The sequence below is a fragment of the Panthera pardus genome, unplaced genomic scaffold (genome assembly GCF_024362965.1).
Source record: "Panthera pardus isolate Hobbes unplaced genomic scaffold, ASM2436296v1 HiC_scaffold_13, whole genome shotgun sequence".
Lineage (NCBI taxonomy): Eukaryota > Metazoa > Chordata > Mammalia > Carnivora > Felidae > Panthera > Panthera pardus.
In genome coordinates, this window is record NW_026526688.1 from 47126051 (window position 1) to 47149627 (window position 23577).

Genomic DNA, 23577 nt, shown 5'->3' on the forward strand with positions numbered 1-23577 from the left:
CCCTGTGACTTGCTCTGGACATGAGCAGGGGCTTTAAGGTGCCTTGAGCGTTGAGATCGGTCTCCTTGCTGACCCTGGAACCTTTTGATTGTCACGTGAAGAAGTCTGGCTTGCCACTCAATGACCAGAGACATGGGGTCAGGTCTCTTCCACTACCCCAGCCAAAACCAAAGCGATCGCTAGACATGAGAGAACTTTCTAGACTATCTACTAGATGAACAACCAGCTGAGCAGAGATGAATCTCTGGCAAATCCAGCCAAGGCGATCCAAGCCTGACCCATACCGGCACAATTACCCTGCTGAATCTGAAACCCATGAATCACAGTGATTGTTTTAAGTCTCTAACCTGTGGGTTTATCTATTATGCAGCAAAAGCTTGTGGACACAACGCTCATTACTATATTATAGTCATGAGTTAATACAGTAAAACACTTTTACAAGTACCAAGCATACATGAATATAAGCTGTTAAAACTCAGTGGTCTCTACCTCCCATTCTATGGTTACTTGGACCACTGGTACTTACAATCCTGGAATACACATGTGCTCACATCTTTGGCCCTTTCTATAGTTTATCAACCTAGAATACCAATGCCCCTACCCTAAATTCACAAACTCCTAACCCTCTGAGTTTAATTATATCCTCTTTTGAGGATCATTTGCAGACACCTTCATGTGGTGTTAAATGTCGTTTTTTGTGAATTCTCAAATGCTATGCTTACCCCTCTGTGGTATTTCTATTCCGTACTGTTACTACTTGTAGTCTTGTCACCCATACCTTTTTTTTTTTTTAACGTTTATTTATTTTTGAGACAGAGAGAGACAGAGCATGAATGGGGGAGGGTCAGAGAGAGGGAGACACAGAATTGAAACAGGCTCCAGGCTCTGAGCTGTCAGCACAGGGGCCCAATGCGGGGCTCGAACTCACGGACCGTGAGATCGTGACCTGAGCTGAAGTCGGCGCTCAACCAACTGAGCCACTCAGGCACCCCTCACCCATACTTTTTTATAAGCTCCTGGAAAGTAGGGACTCTGTCACTACTGGATATTAGCTACTGTTTTACTTAAGTCAACCAATGAGAGTTGACTCTGCAAAAGAAAATTATTTTCATTTAAAGGTTCGAAGTGTTTTCAAATAAATTTCTATTAAGCCTAGACCACTTTAGTATTGTGTTTTTTAAATAAATTAATGGGGTGCTTGGGTGGCTCAGTCAGTTGAGCATCTGACTTCAGCACAGGTCATGATTTCACAGTTCAGTTGGTGAGTTTGAGCTCCACATTGGGCTCTTCACTGACAGCTCAGAGCCTGAAGTCTGCTTTGATTCTGTCTCCTTTTCTTTCTTTCTTTCTTTCTTTCTTTCTTTCTTTCTTTCTTTCTTTCTTTCTTTCTCTCTCTCTCTCTCTCTCTCTCTCTCCCCCCCTCCCTCCCTCCCCCTGCTTGCACACACACTCTCTCCTTCTCTCAAAAATAAATAAACATTTAAAAAATAAATAATGTCCAGTAGGATCACTGAGTGCCAGCTGGCAAAACTTATAAACAAATAAACATAAAATAATAATTTTACATTTCCATTAAACATTACCTCATTTGTATCAACCACTGTTATCACTTTTTTTTTGAAATTTACTTTTGTCATCGACATTAGCTACCTTTCCAAAATGTGTGTCACTTGCATGATACACATGTTTTCCAAGTCTTCACAGAAGCCAGAGATAAAAATACTGAATGAAAATGGGCAAAATAACTATAGTTTTTAAGCCAAGACACCTCCCTTGAGAATAAAAGTCATTCTTACAGTATTCTACCTACAAAAATAGTAACTCTACTTAATCACTCTTATGTTTTTTTTTTTTCATTTTGATCAAAATATATAATGAAAGAATCCATATACCTTGCAGAAATCCCAGTAAGGCATCTCTTATTCTGACAACCCAGTAACTCTTTCCAAAAAATGAGATTAGGCTAGTTTGAAATGACTTGCTTTTAATTAACACACTATGATGGTTAGTGACCACCACAGTTTTCTTCTGAGCACTCATGAGCCATCTGTTTAGTAATTTTGACTAGAATTTTTCAAAGGAGGAACTGTAACAATCTATTATTTTCAGAATCCAAATGTTCCATCAATTTAGAAAATTAGAACATTTCCATTCTCCTGACACCTTTCTCGTGCTCAACGAAGCATCAAAAAATTGAACAGTACTTAACTTCAACACATCAATTCATATTAACAGAAGTTATAATAATAATGGCTAAATTTACTGAGTTCTTACTATGTGCCAGGCATTTCTTCAAGATATAAAGATACATAAACTCATTCAATCTTCGAAACAATCCTATAGGGTTGTACTACTACTGTGTCTCTGTAAGGGATGAAGAAACTGCATTATAAAAAGGTTGTAAACTGCCAAAATCACATAGCTCCCAGGGGGCAGAGTCAGTATTTGGACCCCGGTGGCCCCATGCTGTGTCCATCCTCTTAATTACAATGGAGACAACAAAAAGACAACTCAAGTCTCTGATGACTGATGTGATCCCTCAAGCCTCCCACCTGCCTTACCTCACTTGGAAGCCATGTCAAAAGAGTTCAAAAAGCCATGTTCAAAAGAGTCTGCCCATTGCTGGCTTGAAGGATCCTTGGATTTTCTTTCTGCAATAATGACAAAACTTCCATGTAGAATGGAATAATTATAGTAATTTTCGATCACTTGGGACATGGCTCTATTTCATTTCATGGAAGAGAAAATTTGATAAGCAGTCTACAATATGCTCAAATGTTTTCTGTGCCACAGTTCAGCACAGTCAAATGCAGCATCACAGAAACAAAGCACCATGATATTAAAGAGCATTATTGTACTCAATGACAAAGAAAAGATTTCCAGGAACTGTATCCCTCTAGATAAGTATCTAAATGGATGCATATTTGCAATTTACATGGGCTTGCACTTCTTGTACTGTAAAAAAACAAAAAGTGCTGTCCATACTAATGACATATCATGGGTGAAGTCTGATAAAATAAACGTGGACCGGTATCTATTCTGGTTGTAACTGTTATACTCCCTTTAAGTAGCCGTTTCCAAAGAATGTGAACTGATTGTTCCTTTCAAAGGACCTGTTGAATTATTTCCATGTGCTTACTCAGCTGTTAGAACTGTTCTGCCATCTGATACAAAATTGTCAAGTAAGGGACGCCTAGGTGGCTCAGTCAGTTAAGTGTCCGACTTCGGCTCAGGTCATGAACTCGTGGTTCACGAGTTCGAGCCCCGCGTTGGGCTCTGTGCTGACAGCTCGGAGCCTGGAGCCAGTTTCCGATTCTGTGTCTCCCTCTCTCTCTGACCCTCCCCCCATTCATGCTCTGTCTCTCTCTGTCTCAAAAGTAAATAAACGTTAAAAAAAAATTTTTTTTTAATTGTCAATTAAGTGCGCATTGATACAGTTAGCTACTCTGCTGGTCCAGGAGGAGGCTGGCAAGAGGGCACTAATTTGACGATTTTTGTTATGAGGCCAAAGAGTAAATAAATGTTAGACCACAGTGACAGCTTAGTGAGAGTTTATTTTCGGGAATACGGTCCTAAGCTGAAACAGGAACTGCTAATACAGAGGGGGAGATTCCACACAATTTCAACACTTCCTTTGATTCCAGCGACTCTGTGCTATGATCTGACAACCATCCTGAGACAGTTGATGTCACTATAGTCTGTAAGTATTCGGAGATGCTAATCATTTGTTAGGAAGTCTATTGAACATGTCAAAATTCATTTTAAAATATTACCCAGTATGACAAACCCATCTTTATTGCCTTCAAAAGATCCTTTTATCCCATTTCCACATCTAATAATTCTTGGTCACACAGTCGGGGCTGGACGATGCTCCATTCTTCCCAAACGTGAAATGTCATGTGAACACACGGGAAGACGCTTATTGATACACAGGACATTAAACTTTAAAGTTACCAAGGAGAAGGGATGCTTTATCTTGGCAGAGGATGTATTCTGGACATATATTTAAATGTTCAACTTGCCTGCAGTAGTAATTCCTGACATTTTCAAATGGTAGTGAATGCTACAGGCAGTAAAAGCACAATTACATATTTGACAATTATGTCATCCTGGTTAAACATTTTGGATATTACTATAAGCTGTGTCGGATGTTGCCACGAGAGGTGTTTCCAGAAGCGGGTGATGACAGCAAGCATCACAGTGATTTATGGTGCTTGTGACAGCATTCAATTAAATTGTTCTTAACTGATTTTAATTAATTGAAAAATAATGTTAGTTTGGGAAACATGAGTTTACCTCCGAGAATGAAATACTGATTGAATGGAGTACAGCGTGAGCATAAAAGCCCAGAATTTAAAAAGAATGGGGAAATTAAAAAAACAAGAAGATCCCCTCCCCCTTTCTCTAGGAAACAGATGGAAATGTATCACGCCAGTGTGGAATCAGGAGTGTTGATACAAGGATTGCAGATCAGACAGGTTACAACACATCCCACTAATTTTTTTTTAATGTTTATTTTTCAGAAAGGGAGAGAGAGAGAGAAGGAGACAGAAGAAGAGAGGGAACATGCGCACAATTGAGGAAAGAGCAGAGACAGAAAGGGAGACAGAATTTGAGGTAGGCCCTGAGCCATCAGCACAGAGCCTGATAGGGGCTTGAACTCACAACAACAACGAATTGTTGTACAAATGTTGTCACTTGTTTACTGGTAAATTAGAATTCTTTAGATTTAAACAGGAATGAAGCATCTTTTTTTTTTTTTTTTTAAGTATTTTTGAGAGAGAAAGAGACAGACACAGACAGCAAGCACAAGTGGGGGTGGGGCAGAGAGAGAGGGGACAGAGGACCTGAAGCAGGCTTTGTGTGCTGACACCAGAGAGCCTGATGTGGGGCTCAAACTCACAAACCATGAGATCATGACCTGAGCCAAAGTCAGACACTCAACCGAGGCTCACCCAGGTGCCCCAAAACACATCCCACTAATTCTTGAGGATCGGATTTCTCTTCCTTGTACTTTTTTTTTTTTTAACGTTTATTTATTTTTGAGACGGAGAGAGACAGAGCATGAACAGGGGAGGGGCAGAGAGAGAGGGAGACACAGAATCTGAAACAGGCTCCAGGCTCTGAGCTGTCAGCACAGAGCCCGACGCGGGGCTCGAACTCACGGACCGCGAGATCATGACCTGAGGCGAAGTCAGACGCTTAACCAACCGAGCCACCCAGGCGCCCCTTCCTTGTACATTTCAAAAATAGCTCTGATCTGTTTCCTTTGCCTCCAGCACCTCTCCCAACTCCTTCCTCCATCAAGTCCTCAAACTACTTGCTTTGAATGTAGGTGCTGAGGGTCTAACATTGTATCTTAAATCCTATACGATGTTAATCATTTTCATATTATTAAACCCCAGCTGGAGCACCATGCCTGGCATATAGGTATTTGCTGAATAAAACCAAAGATCTCCTCTCTAGCTTTGAGTGTTTGCCGTAGGCAAGCACATTATATACATTCTCTCATTCAGTCCTCACGAGAGCCTCATGAAGGTGGGGAGGTGTTATCTCTACTTTACGGATGAGGAATCTACGGTTTTCTGAGGTTAATTTACCCAGTCAAGATCATGCAAAACCCTGCTTCTGAGTCTGAACTTCTGACTCTTCCTACAGGAGCTACAACCCCGTGATCATATGACTCCTCTGCGCAAAACGAACACCTGTCATCCACAGTCCAAATCACCGGCACAGTGTCAAGACCTTTTCTAATGTTCTCTGAAAGAGCTTTGTGACCCATCATTTCCCTGTACACTTTCTCATTTTCGCTGCTTCTACTTGTAGATGCCCAAATAAGCAACCCCCCTGCCATGCACCCTGCCTCAATACTCTGCATGCCCCCCCCCCTTCCTTTTACAAAACTGCATCTGGCTCCACAGACCTTTTTCAAATATAACCCCCTCCACTAAGTTCTCCTGACGGGGCCCTATGACAGCTTTGTTCTTCTCTAGGCTTTCATAGGCTCTATTTAAAATCATCACCTTATCATTCACATTACAGTAGGATAGCTCAATCTGCCCACTAAATTTTGTATCTTAAGACCTGTTACTCTGTCATCCTCTAAGATTTGCATCCATTGTTAGGCTGAACTATGCACACTCCCCAAATTTACTGTTTAATTCCTAATCCCCAAGATGACTGATTCATAGTGCCTGTCAGGAGGTAACTAAGGTTAAGGGAGATCATAAAGGTGGTACCCTAATGTAACCCAACTGCTAAGAAGAGATAATTAGAACTCAGAGAGGGACACCAGGGGGTGTGGGCCCATGTGTGAGAATATAGGGAGCAGAGAACACCCTGCAAGCTAAGGAGAGCGGCTTCAGGAGAAACCAACCCTGAAGGTATTTTCCAGTCTCCAAAACTTCACAAAAATTCATTTCAGTCTCTGGCACTTTGTTACGGCAGCCCTAGCAAACAAATGCATCTAGGATAGTTTGTCCCATACACAGAAGACACTTTACGCTTGGTGAGATAAATTAGAAAAGAATTCATGACATACTCCATATACAGCAAGAGCCACACCAGTATGCAAATACATTTACAGTATAAGTATTCAGTACTTTTCCTTCTTTTCCCTTTTACTTCCTTCTTTCATCCTTTGTTCCCTTTTTCTAAATTATTCTTAAAACTCTGTGATGGGGTGACTGGGTGGCTCAGTCGGTTAAACATCCGACTCTTGATTTTGGCTTAGTGAGTTCAAGCCCCACATTAGGCCCTGCACTGACAGTGAGGAACCTGCTTGGGGATTGTCTTTCTCCCTCTCTCTGCCCCTCCCCTGCACACGCTCTCTCTCTCTCTCAAAATAAATAAATAAACTTAAAAAAATATATAAAGTTCTGTGAAGAACACCGTTCTAACTGCTGCATATATAATGCCTTTTCCCCTAGAGAACTCTGTAAATCAGCTGTAAATTCCTAAAGGCCTAATAATTTCAGAAAATTTTAAGGATAGCCCCCACTTTGTTCCACATCTTTCATTTATTCTATTTTATTTATTGGGATATTTCTTTTAGAAAGCCATAAAAACAAATAGGATTTCACATTCACATTGGATTATACACTAAAACACACACAAAATTAAAAAGGTAACATGTTAACTGTTATGGCACTGTGGTCTTTCTAAAAAAAAAAAAAAAAAAGACACAGAACTTCAAGGAGTATTTGAGTAAAGTGTCTAAGTCTACAAATCAAATTACCAGAATAGAAGGTAACACATGAAGAATCTTGAATAGCACCAAGTTATGAAACACTTAGATGTATATCATTTCAAGGCAATACTGTAATTCATAATTTCTCAAAAAATGACGACTAAAATTTAAAAATCATCAAAATTCAAAACCAGCACACTTGGTTGACGATTTCCAAAATGTCTCTTTGACTTTCTGTAACAAAACTACCTGGAACGCCAGTTGAACAAGCAGTTTCTCCAGCCCCATTCCGGAACCACCCAGTAGCAATCTCTGGGGGCTGTAACCTCAGAATCTGCAACTTACATAAACTTCCCAGGGAAAGCTTCTGCCTTTTAAAGTTTGAGAACATTCTAGATTATTAGGGGGAAAGAGTAGCTTTATTGACAAAAATGTGAGTGAGATGATTCAGAGGAATTCTATATTTTAGCATAGAATAAGCTATGAAAGCCACTAAAAAATAACTACCCACAATTAACCTGTGGAACTAATGTTTATGCTTTAGTGTTAATTTGTTTCCAAGTGGACTCACCCTTAAACAATATGTACATTGACAAAGAAAAGTTCTGTTTCCAGACACGTAATTCTCCTTTAACACAGTCAAAGATCCACGAGAACTAGGAACCTGAAAAAGCAACCAGGCTGAAAGACTGGACAGGAGGCAACTCTGGGTGTCGTCCCTGAGCCATGAGGCTGTGACCATGCCGTCTCACATCAGCTGAACTCCTATGCACCTCAGTGTCGCGTGTCAACAGGAGCGTGCAGGGCTAGCAATCACTGCCAATCCCTGCTACTCTGGGATTCTGGGCCTTTGGGTGGCAAGGTCATTCATCCAAGCCATGTTTCCATTTCTAAACCCACAGGCTGAAACAGAGCTCTACTCATCAGCAAACATCATCGTCTGTTGTTACCAAAATTGTGAGAGAAGTTCCCAAGCATTTGAAGGTTCCAGAATTGTTCACTGTTGAGGAATGAGAAAGAGCCCAGTTGAGCTGGGATGGGCTCTCAGTCAGTGTTCTTGTGGACAGCAGTTTGTAGGGAAGGCACCAAGTATAAAGCAAATGATAAGTAAGTAGCATGGCAATCTTGCCATCAGGACCCCCAGGGTTGCTGTAGGCAAATCATCTATCCAACTGGGCTCTCTCTCTTCCCTTCTCCTGCCTTCAAGCAGTCAAGGCACAGGCTTCAGGTCCTCTAAGTTTAATAGCATAATGGCCCTTTCCTATTAAAGACTAAACCAGGGCGCCTGGGTGGCTCCGTCATTAAGCATGTGACTTCAGCTCAGGTCATGATCATGATTCATGACTTCAAGCCCTGCATCCGGTAAGCTCCAGCCCTGCTTCAGGTAAAACCCAAGCCGTGCTTCAGGTGAGCCCTGCTTCTTTCCCTTTCTCTCTTTTTCTCTCTGCCCCTTGCTCAATTGCGACCTCTAAGGAAGGAAGGAAGGAAGGAAGGAAGGAAGGAAGGAAGGAAGGAAGGGAAAGAGAGAGAGAAAGGAAGACTAAAACATCCATGGCATGGAATCATAATTACTGATTCACAAATCACTATGTATGTAATTCTAGTGTAAACATTAACCATGCGTTCACTGAAGTTGAAACTACCCCTTCTCAGGAGCTGTCATTTTCTATGTATACATATTGATTGAGCTTTGGTTCCTACGACCAGATGGCCGACCTGTGAAATTCTAATATGGTTGAGAAGATTCAAACAGATTATCATTCACTGACAGGCACCGGAGACCACAGTGAAGGCCAAAGTTTTTATTTCAAAAATAAGTAATTAGAGTTGACAGCAGAAGTGTAAATAGGGCCCAAATGAATAAATTTGTTAATTGGACTTCCCCTTGGTAGTTGTTAACCCAGGTCTGTTTGGTCATAAAACATGTTCACATGTCTACAGTCTCACTGTAAGAATGTCCTTGGATTCATGTCACAGAATGGTGTCCCAGGTGAGAATGGCATTGTATTAACTGGTAAAAATTTGGTGGTGTCTACTCCATGTAAGGCTTTGTTAATTACTTACTAACAGGACATCTTTTTGACGGAGACCCATGATACACAAAAATCACTGCTAGAGTAAAATCTGCCCTCTAAGCTGCTACTTACAGACACATGTATGTCATTATATGGAAAAAGCTAAAGTAACTCTATTGCTTCTGTTGCAAACATTTCCTTCTTTTTAGTAAGAAATACATAAGACATAAAGTGGTATGAAAAAGCTGCCTCTGTAGCAAAGGAGAAGTGGATTATCACAGGCCTCAGCATGTACCCTCAATATCTCCACATAAGTCAATAATTGGGGCTTACACTTTCATACATTCCAAATGAAAATTTCAGGAGGTTCCCTCCCACAGTCTTTTCCATTGCAATCAATGTTGTGCTTCTGACATTGAATCAATATTAATTGTAAAGTCCCTGCATGTCATTTCCATATGCATGTGTAGGAGAGCAAGGTCAATTTTATCCCAGAGCATTCTCTCCTCACCTACCCAAAAGTCTACACAAGTGGAAATGCAAGGTTAATTAAACCAGGAACACTGCAAATGAGGATGCATTGCCTTTTCCTTCTATTCCCAACTCGTTGCAATTTAAGGCAACTGAAATGATTTTGTACTAAGGGGACTTCCCTTTCCCCTACTCATCCCTTCTCACTCTCTCTTGAATCTCTGCTCACTTAACCAAAGAATAACTTGTAAGTCTTCTCACCGTCCCATTAGTAACTACAACCAGGCGAATGGCTGGGTGGCAACCATCTCAGGAGATATTGAATACCAGCTGCTTAGTTTAATGATACCCCCTCACCTGAATCCCTTGGGAAAGAGCGGAATGACAACACCAGGTAGATAACAAATCTGAAGATGACCTAGAACCAGTAAGTAGTAATGAGACAATGCAAAGTGTATCATTACTCAACATTAAGTCCTGCCCTTGAATTTTAAGCTATGGTACTGTTTTCTGTTTCCCCAACTGTGAATACCTTTTCCCAACAAAATTTGACATCTGCCAAATTGTCTTTCAACTGGAAATCCCAAATGACAAACAACAACAACAAACCACACAATAGAATGTAATCAATGTTTCAACTTTCCCGTTTTTACACTATTTCAAACATAAATAGAACTTCAGACTTAGAAAAAAAAAATGTCTCTTCACCCCCGAAGTGAATCCCAACTTCACTAAATTATGTAAGAAAAAAAAAACAACTGAGATGTCACATTTCAGAGATGATTCATTATGGTGATGATTTATGATGGAAGGTCTTCTTCCTCTAATGCTACTAAATAAATCTAAAGTAATCCCCTTCCAGAGGTAGTTCATAAGTGTTACCAAGCTGATTAGCAACCAAGAATTACCAACATTTTGCTAAGAATTTAAAGATGTCTCAACGCCTGGGTGGTTCAGTCGTTGAACATGACTCTGGATTTTTTGGCTTAGGTCATGATCTCATGGTTCAGTTCATGAGATTGAGTCCCTCATAGGGCTCCATGCTTACAGTGCAGAGCCTGCTTGGGACTCTCCCTGTCTGCCCCTCCCTCATTTGTGCTCTCTCTCAAAATAAGTAAATAAACTTTAAAAAAAAGAAAAAAGATTCTCTCTCCCTTTGCTCCTCTCCCCCCCACTCACACGCTCTAAAAAATAAAAGATAAACAAAAAATAAATAAGACCTAAATAATGAAGAAAGCTCACTCAAAATAACCCCTTAGAAGGGACAGGTATTTCTGTCTCTGCCTCTCGCTCTCTGTGTATATGTCTCAATAAATATTTTCCATAGTATTCAGACAAAATGACACCGCTTACAGCATCTGCCCCTTTAAAAAGGAGTGATTTTTAAAAAAATGACTAAGATTAGGTTTATAAGTGTATTTCAAACCTGAAAACATAACTGGTAACCTTGAGAAAACTGAGAAAAACTGGATATTTTTAAGCCAGTAAGTCAAAGGGTGATCATTAGGTGAGAACATACTGAATACATCTTTTAAATAAATTTTTTTTTAAATGGAAAAAATCTGCCACCTCTTTCAAAGTTCATAACTATTTTTTGCCTACCTTGCATCATTTACATGCTCCCCTGTGCAGTTCAAATGAACTTCCTGTTATTCTTTTGCCATTTCAGGTGAAGCGTGAAACACTTCACTATCTTTGTTAAAGTGCTGTTTATTTAAAATTTAGCAAATAGATTTATATATATATCACAGAAAGCCACGCTAATTGTATTTCTTCATGTGAAGGAAAAAAGTATCATTACCCTCTTTTTAAATATATTTACATTTTTAAATATATATTAAAATTTATATATTTATATATTAAAATTCCTCCTACTTACATCTTCTAAATATCTGATTCATATACATATAGGAAGACAGAGGTAGGAGCAATCTTCCCAAAGTCATGATATCCAAGTGGCTCATTCACAATCCTATGATCTTTTGCTACAAACCCAGGCTCCCTCTAGAGGTCTGATTCCATGGGTTTTGGGGTTGGAAGTAAAAAGACTTTAGATGCTTTTTTGTTGCTGTTTCTAAATCCACCTGTCTGATTATCTACTTCTGGAGAATCTCTAGCCTTAAAGGAAAAGACCTTCAAGGACATTAAGAAACTGGGAACTCGCAGCTCTCAAGGAATTCAATTCTACCTTTAGATAGTTCTGACCACGATCAGGTCTTCCTTACACTCAATTAATTAAACTCTGTCCTGTTGTCACTTTTAGCCATTGATCCAGTTTCTCCCACCTGAAGTCATACAGAACAAATATAACCCCTCTCAGAAGTCTTCAAATATGTCATGACAGCTATCATGATTTGCTTCTATCTTAACATGAAAGGCTGAAATTACCACAGGTCGTGAAGATGACCTTGAGAGTCAAGCTGGATGATCAGGAGGGGAAAATCATCAATGGCACTGCTTCAATTCTTCAGCCTAAAATAATATAATACATTTCTTTGGCTTTCAAACTAGTATAAATGAATATAATAACTTCCTTTTGTTCATGGCCGATTACATTATATTACAACAGCACGACTTCCAGGGCTAGCATGCAAAAGTAATTTATTTTTCTCCCACATCTGTAACTATTTGGGAGAATAGCTAAGTCTTCATAATTATGCTGCAGACGCAGTAAATAGAGCAAACCCAATAGGTCACCCTGTGACTATAGTTCAGGGAGAGAACAATTATTTTATCCCATATAATTTGCATCCAACATTTCATATAGAAAACTAAAGAGAAAAACAAAACCCTGGCTTACAAAATTACTACAGGCTTTAATATTCACTTTTTTTTTGTCCTGTTTAATGGCTTTTCTGTTTGAAATAGGAATACACACACACACACACACACACACACAGTGTAAATGACATGCCTGAATAATTTTCATTAGAAAGTCATTTCCTTTTAGGTTGTGATTCATTTTATTTTGTCTGACGTAGATTAAGTTATTATGAAATTAAAGTCGCCTGCATGTCATTCAATTTCTCTTCTTTTACGCTTCTCCTTCTCTTTGTACAAAAACAATTATCCACCATCTGAAGAATGGCCACAGTCAAGAAACAGGGTTTCATGCTTTCACTGCCCAGCACATTTTTCCCCCTAAGGAAAACCTGTTGTCAAAATGCAAATCACTAACAAGCAAGTGTCTATCCTAGGACCCATGTCTGTAATAGACCAGCATCCAGAAATGAAACCAGTGCATTTGCAGGGTTTTAAAAAAATATTATTAATAGTGAAACATAGGAAACCTCAAAATGATTCTCTAATGATGCTGAGTGGGGGGAAAAATCAAGTCCTTGGCAATTTTCTCTGCCAATTAAAGGAGTCTGTCTAGATTTCCCTTGTTTTAGAAGCCACAACTCCTCGCTGGGGAGATCAATGTGAGTCCCTCGAGAAGAGGAATCTAATAGCCTTTGTTTTGTAACATGAAAAAGCCCCCAAATATACAAAATTAAAAGCAGTATGACAAGGACAATCAACTCAGACTCTTAATGAAGTACAACTAGAAAACCATGGTAAAAGAGAACCAGCCTCCCCAGTGAAATGGTTTCAGCTAACCCTTTGCATTTTTGTTCTCCTTTCACTGTGGCAATAACGGAGATTAACTAAGAAATACATTAGCATTTCTGCCTGTGAAGTGTGTTTGCTTGCTTCTCTCTGAAGGCCTGCCTGTTCATGCTTATAAACAAGCTGCCCCACAGTGGACAATCGATTGTAGGCATCCAGCCCATCAGCCAAAGTACAATTATCAAAAAGCAGAGGGGAGCATGCATTTGACTAAGTGAGCTCTCATGACTACCCAACTTCTGCTAAGCAACCATATTTTCATGCAAGAAGTTAGAGTAAAGACCATGAAATTTTGAGTTATGTTAATTCAGACTAAATGTCACTTCCAGCACCGATGAACTCGGAAGTCTTGGGGAATTAACTGTCATTCTCTAAACTTGTCCTGTCCCACGTGATAGCCATTAGCCACACGTTGCTACTGTGCACGTCAAACGTGGCAAGTGTGACAATGGAGCTGAATTTTAAGTTTTATTTCATTTTCATTGATTAAAATCTAAATTTAAAACCAGACAACTTTATTCAATTATTGCAACAACTTTAAGCATGTTGGAACAACTTGAGTATGTAAACGTTTCAACTGTACATTTTATAAAATCTAAATATCTTATAAAATCTAAATATAGATCTAGTATTTCCAATGAAAATTGTGCATCTGAACCGAGATGTCTTCTATGTATAAATAGGTTCCAATTTAAAAATATACTACAAAAATGTAAAATATCTCATTAGTAATGTTTGTATGATTACATATTGAAGTATTTTGGATGAACTGAGTTAAATCATACATATTACGAAAATTAATTTCACTTGCTTTCTTTTTAGGTTTTTAAATGTGGCTACTAAAAGTTAAAACACAGGGGCACCAGTTGGTGGAAACTCTTGACTTCGGTGTTGTGAGTTGGAGCCCACATTCGGTGAAGCAATTACTTAAAAGTAAAATCTTGAAAAAAATTTAAAAATTACATATATGGCTTCCATTTATGACTTGCATTATGTTTCTTTTGGGCAAAGCTGCTCCAAATATTAGATTGCTCACCTGTCAAATAACTACACTGTAGGGTTTTTACAAAAATTAAAATGCACATATTTAAAAATATTCCCTGGTGTCTGGCATGCCACTCAATAAATGGTAATTTCTATTAATTTTACTACCCAGTACAGAGGACGGCCTATTTATCGTGAACATTTAATACCTTAAAATCCTAAATGTCTAAATTTCCTCAATCATTAGTATTTTTTAATACTTTACAAATACAAGATCTTCATTAATGCTTAATATGTGTTCTCCAAAGAATTTTTTAAAATCTCATCTTTTATCCTGCCTTCATATAGTATCCCTTCAAAATTCTTGCTCTTTGTTCTACCTTGTGCGTACATGCGTGCGTGCACGCGCACACACACACACACACCCTGGTCCTGGAAAGAAGGTTCTTTAAAGAAGCTTCTGAAAATCCTGAAAGTCCTGATATTGCACAGCATCAGAGGAAAAAAAAATATGTAAAGAGACATGCAATTCTTCCATTTGGTAATAAGGTCATTTTGTTGCAGGGCACTTGAGTTGCATTTGGTGTAGCTTTCCTTTTTTATTATGCAGAAAACATCCAGAACCCTAAGGGAAGGAAGAGTGGAGAGATTGAATTTCTCCCATGGAAGGATTTTCTAGATTTGGCTCCTGGCCCATCTCCATTTGGAGATTTGGAGTTTCTCTCATTCCTCAAAACCCAATGGCACCACTGAGCCGCTCAATGCTAAATAAATATTTCAAGGAGAAGGGTTAGCTGCGGAATTTATCCAAACTGGATTAACAAGAGTCAAATTCTACCCTTTCTCCCTCCTCTCAGCCTCCACTATCTCTCACTCCATTTCATCAGGCACAAAATTTTATGTTTCTCAAACCCATCGCTCTTCAACCGTTGCCGAAATTTTCAGATCATGTCCCAGCCTCCTTATCTGTCTCTCTCCCACTAGGTCTCTGGTAATTTTAGGCTCACGTCGTACCAAGAATTCCTTTACACACTTTGCTCATCTTCCTCTAATGTTAATAGCTTATAACATCATTATATAATTATGAAACCAAGGGAATTAATGTTGGTACAATGCAATTTACTGAAACTACAGATCTTACTGAAATTCCAGCAGTTTCCCATGAGTGTCTTTTTTCTGTTACAGGATCCAATCCAGGATCCCACATTGTACTGAGCTGTCATGGCTCCTTATTCTCCTTCAGTTTATAGCCGTTCTCAGGCTTCCCTTATAGTTCACAACCTTGACACTTTTGGAGAAAAAAAAAAAATTGGTCAGTGACTTTGTGAATGTCCCTCAATGTTTCCCTGATGTTTTCTCAAAATTAGATTTGAGGCTATGTATTTTTTAGCAAGAAAACCACAAAAATGATGGTTGGTCCCTCTCAGTGCATCATATGAAGGACACAATGCTAATGTCTTATTATTGCTGATACTAACTTTGATCACTTCATGGAAGTGATACCTTCAGGATTTCTCCACTCTAAGTTTTCTATGCTTTCCTCTGTAATTTAGTGAATACTTTGGAGGAGATACCTTGTGACTTTGCAAATATCCTGTTTCTATTCAAATTTTCACTCATAAATCTTAGCCTCCATCATTGGATCTGGCCTGTAATACTTGTTATAGGGCTGTATGTCCAGTGGTGATTTTCTATTTCCCTCATTCTACATTCATCAAATGGAATTCTCTAAAGAATATAGTCCCTCCTCTCCCATTTATTTGCTTTTTCAAATATTTGTATCAGTATGGACTTATGGACATTTATCCTATGGGTTATAATGTAAACTGTCTTAATTATTCATTTATTTGCCCAACTTGTTCCAGCTTTGGCCCTTGAGAGTTCTTTCAGGTTGGCTTCTGTGTCCTTTCAAAATATTCCCACGATTGTTTTTTTAAACAGTTCCTGGCACTACAAAATAACTCTGACTCATATTGTCTCTGCTACAGTTCTGGAATCAGTTTTCCAAGGAAGTGTAGTTCCTTTTTTATTAGAGAATGGTATTTAGAAACCAGGATCTGGCTGTCAGGTGTGCTCATTGCTACTGGGTTGTCACTGCCTCTGGTCCCCGTTAGACGAAGTTAGAGAGTAAGGTGGGTACATGTACACACAAGCACACATACCCCTATACTTCTGTAGATATCTGTCTGTATATTAAAGACCAATTATTCTATACCTCATCCTCTCCTTATTCGTAAATTATTTTCCAATAGTGAAAAATCCAATGATTATCTAAAAAATATTTACCCATTTGTTCAATCCTGAAATACCCAATGCAGTTACACAATTGCTAACCTATACCTCTGTGGGAAACAAATTTACTAAGTAAAATATGGCATTTGAGAAGACTTTTTTACCTTTGGTCTTACAGTAAATAGTCAAAATGCTATTCTCCAAAGTTACTTAGGTTAGTTCTTCTTCCTTCAGATGGTTATTTAACTCATTTATGATACAGTTAGGAGCTTTTATATTGCTTGTATTCCCTTTAGCTTCCACTCACATCCCAGTAAATTTTAACTAATTATCTTTTTAAACATATAAAACATTATTCTGGTTCTAAAAGGCAGTACAACACTCATGTATGTAATCAGAGAAGTATTGCTCTCTCAACTCTACCACCTTATTCCTGCTCCCTTCTTCCTTCTAGTCTTTCTTCATCCCCCTCCTAATACTGATCTCATTAGTTTGATTTATGCTTCCTCAATTTCTTTAGTACAAATTAGCAGTTACGTGCATATTTTCAAACACTGTTTTTCTTACATAAAACGTAGCATATAGAAATTTATTTGTACTTCACCTAACAGTATACATACTCTGGAAACAACTCAATAGCAATCAGTTCACAGAAATCCCTCTCACTTTTTATAGCTGTGTAGTACTTCATTGTGTAGATATACCTTATTCAATCATTCTCCCATGTGTATAAATTTAGGTTGTTTCTAGCATTTGGCACTTACAAACAATACTGCAATAAATAATCTTATTCAGATTGTTGGAGGTGGATCCTTAGCATAAATTCCTAGAAGTGGGATCCTAAGTGCATATGTAGTTTTGTTATATATTGCCAACTTTTCCCTCAGTAGAGCTGTACTAGTTTGCATTCCTACCAGCAATGTATGACAGTGCCAGGCTCCATGTATGTTTTTTGTTTTTAATTTTTGTTCTCCTATATTCTCTACAAGGCACCTGAATCACCTAGAAAGAAAAAAGGGAGGAAGAAAAGAAAGAAGAAAGTACTGACACAGAAATCTGAACATATCACTCTCCAGCTTAAAAATAACTGATTGGGGTGCCTGGGTGGCTCAGTCAATTGAGCGTCCAACTTCAGCTCAGGTCATGATCTCACGGTGAGTTCGAGTCCCGCGTCGGGCTCTGTGCTGACAGCTCAGAGCCTGGAGCCTGTTTCAGATTCTGTGTCTCCCTCTCTCTCTGCCCCTCCCCCGCTCATGCTCTGTCTCTGTCAAAAATAAATAAACATAAATAATAATAATAATAATAATAATAATAAATAACTGATAACTTGCTAGTGTCTGTGAAATGAAGCATTCATGCTTTTAAAAGTTCCTACAAGACTCTAGATCTGAGGCTAGCCTCATCTTCAGCAACTTTTTCCTGACGCTCACTCTACCAGGGACCTGCCATTCCTCAAACATTCCATAATCAGTTCATAATTTTATTCGCTTTGCTCACACTCTTCCTTTTATTGGAGTTCCACATCTCCATCTATTACTATTTATCTGATATACTTCACACCCATTCACCCTACAAGATCAAAGTTCAGTCCTGCTCCCCCAGAACAGGTTTGCATTGTACCTATTCCTCAGCGTTCCAGAAATGCTTCATTCACACCATCTTGACTGTACTGAACCCACTGTGTTGTGGTTGGCTCCCAGCAAATCTGACTTCTTTGTACAAGGGTTCAGTCTTCAACCGTTGGGGATGTTATCTTACTCAACTCTGAAGCTCAATACTGCATACAAATTTTCAAATGGATAAACATGAATAAGACATGAAAAGAACACAGCTTCTTACTCAAAAGCATACATAACTTTCTCACATGTCTTCTAGTCTAAGAGTTTTATTAATGTTCAAGTGTCCCTTCTCTTGATAATCATTCTCTGAAGGAGCCAACACCAATGCTTATATCCAGAACTGCCCGATACATGTCCTTCCAAGAATTTTCCTGACAGTATTTGGATATTTGCACTATTTTCTTCACTTTATTTTTTTTTAATGTTTATTTATTCTTGAGAGAGAGAGAGAGAGAGACAGAGACAGAGACAGAGACACAGAGTGTGAGCAAAGGAAAGGCAGAGAGAGAGGGAGACACAGAATCTGAAGCAGGCTCCAGGCTCTGAGCTGTCAGCACAGAGCCCGATGCGGGGCTCAAACTCACGAACTGCGAGATCATGACCTGAGCCAAAGTCAGACGCTCAACCGACTAAGACACCCAGGCACCCCATTCTTTGTTTTATTTTCTTAAAGCAACCCTTGGGGCCACTGAATGCACGCGTCTGAAACCTATTCGACACACATTTGCTCATCAGCTTCCCTCCTTTCCTCCACCTGGTAATATCCAAAGAAAGTAGGGCAATCAAAAATATAAAAGTCTAAGTAATTATTCTTCATTCTAACAAAGAATTAGGGAAGACTATAATTGACTAAGATTTTAATTTGTGTTTTGTTCTGGTGCCATAGGAGTACTCCATTCCCATCTCCAACCCCACCTCCAACACACATTCTCAAAAGACCACCTAAGCCCTTGGAACTGAGAAGTGGACTTCTCTTTTCCCAAGTGAGAATTAAAACAGTTGTTTTTTAAAATACACACTCAGGGGCGCCTGGGTGGCTCAGTCATGTGGGCGTCCAAATCTTGATTTCAGCTCAGGTCATGATCTCACAGGTTTATGGGTTTGAGCCCCATATCGGGCTCTGCTCTGGCTGGGTGAAGCCTGCTTGGATTCTCTCTCTCCCTCTCTCTCAAAAATAAACAAACATTAAAAAAGAAAAAAAAAAAGATTAAAAAAAAACGCATTCAAGGAGACCATGGAGCCAAAGTTTAGGGGTGAGACGGGATGGTAATGTCCAAGGGTGGAAGAAGGCAAGAATGGCTCAACTGGGGAGAAAAGACTGGCTTTTCTGGGACTAGGAAGGATCCAGGGAAGGTGTTTCTGTAACAGTCCTGGATCCTGTTTGTATGCAGAGCTCAAATCAGTGGGAAAAGGCTCTAGAGAGTTAGCAGATATTGTTGCCTAGAGGTGACCTTCCAGAGCAGCAAAAGAGGCCCCTGTGGCTAAGCCTATGGTCTCACCCCAAGGAGAGAAGCCCAGGAGTAGCATCTCTGAGACTGACCACAAAGAATGCCAGTGCTGACTGTAAAGCTAAGGGAGAATGCCACTGGCCAAAGACCAGGCTCCTACCCTCAGCTGTCACCACCAAAGATGTCCCCAGTTCTTAACCCACCCAATGGAAGTCAAGGGATTCTGCCAAATTTAAACAAGTCTGGGGCCTTAGTATTCTTACTACCTTGCTGAGTGTAGATACTGCACCTTGTTCAACTTATTAAAATTAAAAAAAAAAAAAAAGATCATAGAGAAGAGTTTAGAAAACACAGTTCACACCTGTCACAGCTATCACCTAATAAATGCTAATATGGAAAGGCCTAAAACTTTTCTATGCAGTTTCATCAATAATCCTCCAAAGTAGTGATGAAGGAAGTTAAGATAAGGTCCACTGGAGGACAGGCTGGGCCTATGCCCTAGTGGGAACTGCTGGAGTGAACTCCAGCTCCCTCTGGCTCTTCAACTGCCCAGTGTGGCCTCAGCCAACTTATTTAGGAGAACAATCTCCTAAAGGGATGTGACTCCATTATATAAATCCTTCCACCCTCTGCCACTCTTATCACTAGAGATGAAGGTCCAAGAAAATGGACACAACATTTCAGAAACACCTCCACCCTCCTAACAAACTATTTTACTGATATCTAGATGCTTATTTATTGAAAAATGAGAAAGCTGATTAAGCCACAATTTAGAATAAATTGTTTTCTTAAATCAGTCAAGGAGTATCTGTAGAACTAGTTATGAGAAATTTTTCTAAGTAGAGAAGGAAAGTGAGAGATGCAAAACATTTACTCTTTGAGAGGCATCAAAAAATGGTCACACAGAGTACTATTTTGCCTGGGGTCAATCGTGTTGATTCAAGTGAATGGAGACAAACATAAGCTTCCCACTGATGTTCACTGCTTAAACATCGGTTTCTCCCACAACTTACAAAATTGCTTTCACAAGTGTCTTTAACTCAACTAATTTCATATGTAGGAGTTTCAACTCTAAGGAATCCACCAATACCAATGCTATTACATGGCTGACTGTGAAAATCACAGACTGGCATGACGGTATTTGCTGAATGCCCTTCAACTTAAAAATATGAGTATTACTGGGGTGCCTGGGTGGCTCAGTCAGTTAAGTGTCCAACTTCGGCTCAGGTCATGATTTCATGGTTCGTGGGTTTGAGCCCCACATCAGGCTCTGTGCTGACAGCGCAGAGCCTACTTGGATCCTCTGTCTCCCTCTCTCTGCCCCTCCTGGGCATACACTCTCTTTTTCTCTCTCAAAAATAAACATTAAAAATTTTTTTTAAATGTGAGTATCACACAATAGACACTATGTGGTATGAGGGACTGGTATGATATTTTTGACCCTTGAATATAACCTATTAGTTTGTTTTCAAATAAATTCAAGTTGCTTTAACCATCTCTGGAAACTTTGACCATGTCCTATATTGCAATGCTATAATAATTAGAACAAAAAATTTCCCTAGAAATGAATTAATAACTTAAGTTCTGAATATGCAGCATGCACTAATCCTGGTCTTTAAAATCTCTAATGGGCTTTGTAGCAAGGCAATTTGGCAAAATGAGTAAAATCCTAACATAATAAAGGTAATTAGAGATGCAGAACAAATTCTTTTTAAATGCACTGCATGGAATTCGGACACTTTAGATCCCCCTCAAAAATGGGAAACTAGTGAAGAGAGGAAATATAACAAATCAAGAAAAGAATAAGAAAAAAACTGAACCGTATCAATCACAAAGGGATTTGGAGTTTGCAAATTGTTAAAACTCCTTCCAGCTACCTGACTTTCCAAAATTTCCCAAGAAAATGGCCAGCTTCCACCTATGAATCTCTCCACTTAGAAAACAGCCTAACTTTAGTTAGGTTATCCAAATGGGGAAAGACAACTGGTGGTCTCAAGAACTAGAAAAAAACAGTGGGTGAATGCCTAAGGGAAAAACGTATCCTTTTTGACACGGTTACACCTATCTTCTCATAACTAACAGCAAACATTTCAGGTAAGTATATGAAGAATCAATTTGGTTCATTACATGGAGCATTATTATATACAATATATATTATTTGATTTATACCTTTAATGATATAATTATACTTTACGTATTATATAATTATAATATATTTATTATACATTATAGTACACATTTTTATATTCCATGATATAGTATAACAGTATAATGTATAGTACATAATATATACACTATATATACTGTATATATTATACTATTTATAATATACAGTATAATAATATAGTGTAAGATATAGTATAAATACTAGTTATACATTGCTATATAAATAATATTTATATTTAATACATTAAACATATACCTTTTGCATTACTGAACCTCAACTAACCAGATACGGATGTAGCTCAGAGAGACATCATTTCCTCTAAAGATGAAATTCAGTTTCAAGTTTGACCGGGCACTGATTTTTAAAATTTTATATATATAAAAATGTAACTATAATATTATAAGTATATATTATATTACTATTTAATATATAATTATGTTTATATTATTTAAGATTATATACTTCTAATGTATTTAATATTTAACAAGCTAATATTTAATACATAATATTCATAGGATAAAGATTATACTGAATATTTAATATACAATATTTAGCATTTATATTAGCTGATATTTACAAGCTACTATTTACATAGTAGCTGAAGTTCAACAATGCAAGAGGTAGAAATGGAAGAAACCGAATTTAGTATTAAGGCATCTCAGACGTGGAATGGCCTTAAAGGTCACAGAATACACTCCATTTAACATAAAGAAGCAGAGCCCAGAAGTACCCCAATTATCTAAGAGCCAACTGTAGAGACAGGGCAAGTTGGGTCCAGAATCAAGTCTTGAGTTTTCCAGCTCAATGCTTTCCCACTTCAGAAGTGGTCTGTTCAGCCACAAGCAGTTCCAAAGGCCCCTGTACATGGTGGGTCATAACTGCCCTGTGAACTTGTACAGACGTTATCTTGATGGTACTTACTTCTAGACTAGTTGGTTGGCTGACTCATACAACAATACAGAAGTGATTTCAAATTCCTACATTCTATTTTCTCTTAGCTTACTAATGATAATTCTGAACAACTGAATTTTCACTTAGGGTACTGGGCATTGGTTTAGGGGTTTTATTCTAAAGCCTCTCCCCAACAGTAGTGAGAAGAGCTGATCTTTGGTTATTTCTTCCAATTGCTTTGAAACACCTTCTAGTCACACTTTCTTAAAGTCCCATATGTTGGTTATATTTGACGAACACAAATATAGTGTTGAAACTATAAACTATAGTGTTGAAAAATAGTGAAACCCAGCCCTATTTTTGATGATAATGCCTTTTAACAGTTGTCAAGACAGATTTAAAAGAAGGCTACAGTAATTCATAACTCCCAGCTTTTTCATCTTTATATAAAACTTGGGGCCCCATGAATAGTTATTATTTTGAATTGCTTCCTTAGAAATGATATGCTCGCTAAATTGTTCATTTTTTTTTTTTTTTGAGTGCTGGTCTAAATTTTATTTTTTAATTTGTTTCCAAATCTTTTTTTTTTTATTTTTTAAAGTTTATTCATTTTTGAGAGAGAGCAAGGGAGGGGCAGAGAAAGAGAGCGAGAGCGAGAGCGGGAAACAGGCTCCAGGCTCCAAGCTGTCAGCACAGAGCCTGACACAGGACTCTAACTCATGAGTTGCGAGATCATGACCTGAGCTGAAGTCAAACAATTAACCAACTGAGCCACCCAGGTGCCCCTTTCTAAGTCTATTTTAAATTTTATTTTAGTGCCAGTATAGTTAACATACAGCACTATATTAGTTACAGGTTTACAATATAATGATTCAACAATTCCGTATATCACCCAGTGCTCATCATGGTTTATTTCTAATGTTTCCATTTCTAATGTTATAATTTGTAGTGT

The 23577-nt window shown here is 38.5% G+C and overlaps 1 protein-coding gene across 12 annotated transcripts in view; it reads right to left on the reverse strand.

Annotated features, from left to right (window-relative positions):
• Positions 1 to 23577, reverse strand: part of UNC5D (unc-5 netrin receptor D) — a 574975-nt gene that overhangs the window by 504331 nt on the left and 47067 nt on the right. Inside the window, exon 1 of one of the 12 annotated variants that reach the window (XM_019440820.2) lies at positions 2562 to 2820. The exons of the other annotated variants lie outside the window; for them this stretch is intronic. The gene's annotated coding sequence lies outside the window, so the exon portion shown is untranslated. Of the gene's footprint in view, positions 1 to 2561; positions 2821 to 23577 lie in introns of those variants that run through there. 12 annotated transcript variants of the gene reach the window in all.